The sequence below is a fragment of the Syngnathus typhle genome, linkage group LG21 (genome assembly GCF_033458585.1).
Source record: "Syngnathus typhle isolate RoL2023-S1 ecotype Sweden linkage group LG21, RoL_Styp_1.0, whole genome shotgun sequence".
Taxonomy (NCBI): Eukaryota; Metazoa; Chordata; class Actinopteri; order Syngnathiformes; family Syngnathidae; genus Syngnathus; species Syngnathus typhle.
The window spans coordinates 1,312,786-1,314,186 of record NC_083758.1 but is presented as its reverse complement, the minus strand read 5'-3'; the positions used below and the strand labels follow the sequence as shown (position 1 = coordinate 1,314,186).

The window sequence follows — 1,401 nt, the reverse complement described above, 5'->3', positions numbered from 1 at the left end:
TTTTTATATTAATACTTTAATAGCTAAATGGCTCCTATTATTGTTCCTTACATATAGTATAATTTATGGAAAATATATTAATTTATTGCTCAATGCATAATCAATAGTTTTATATTTGAATGGGTGGATGTCACCAAAAGCTGTCCCTAAAGCTTAACCAATTTGGTCTGTAAACTTTAGCAGAATTAATAACTACAAGGCAGGACTATTAACTATTTCCCATTGACAAGTATAGGTGGCTCCGCTTTCGCAGAGCATCAAAAAATTGAGATGAACTCTCATTGTTCCTCCCCACAAAAATCTTTAGTAAAAGGCGATCGGTGAAATTGCAGCAACCATTCCTTCTAATACAAACAATAGACGTTCATAGATTTACTACATTTAGAAGGACTCAACCTAGACAGTTTAAACGAGTATTTTGTGTTCATCAATGTGTTTTTTCCTTGAAACATTGTTGGCGCACAGGATTATGGATACCTGATATTTCAAACAGCGTCACCTATCGATTGGGCAACTATTTTGAGTGTGAGTTTTGAACGTATAAACAGTTGTATGTCTTGGTCCGTGTACTTTTGGTATGAGAGAAATGGAAATGATCCGATTTCCGTGTGTTATTTTCAAATGTGTAATTTCAGATTTTTATTCAACACAAATCGGGAAACAAAAGACGATCGTAATTTCCTCAAATGAGTGTTAAGAAATGCTGGCGTGGATTGGAATGCGATTCACCTCCACTGCGATGGTGGCGTTCGAGGGTTAATGTAAATTGCCACAGCAGGAAACAGGAAGTAGTTTGGCGAAGTGGGCCGCGTGTTTTTTTGCTGCGTGTTTTTTTCCCCGTCAAAATGTTCGTCAAACAGCTATCTTGCCTTCGGTCCCGAAATGTATCCAAAGATCCGATTGTTTTTGGCGAATGACCAATTCGTTTTGTTGGTCATTAAAAGCTATTCCCATCAGGAGCTCAGTTCATCGTTATTCTTTTGGGTCAACGTGAACCACGTGACACTAAACCTCCACGAACACACGAAAATCTGCAACCGATGCACAGGTTGAAAACAGCCCGGTGACGCATTATCATTCCAAACTCTTAATAGTTGAGGTTTGTTACGGTGGTCGGTACGTGGCATTAGTATGACTCAATATATTTAAACCGTAACTTGAATTGGTAGTCTCTTTATTTAAGTAGTTTTCTCAGACCAACTTTAAGTTATCGCCTCTCGGCCTTTTGGCTAAGATCAAGTGTAGTATCTGTTCTTATCAGTTTAATATCTGACACGTCCCCTATCCGGGGACCATATATTAAATTGATTTTTGGAACTGGGAGATGGAATTAGGGGCTTGCTCCGTCCACTCCATGCATCGACCTGGTATTGCAGTACTTCCAGGAACGGTGCACCCCCC

The 1,401-nt window shown here is 39.2% G+C and overlaps 1 non-coding gene across 1 annotated transcript; it reads left to right on the top strand.

The window, feature by feature from the left end:
- Window positions 1-1,209: 1,209 nt before the first annotated feature.
- On the top strand, window positions 1,210-1,401 carry LOC133145799 (U2 spliceosomal RNA). Its single transcript, XR_009711049.1, has one exon. It is a non-coding gene; the product is annotated as a U2 spliceosomal RNA (small nuclear RNA).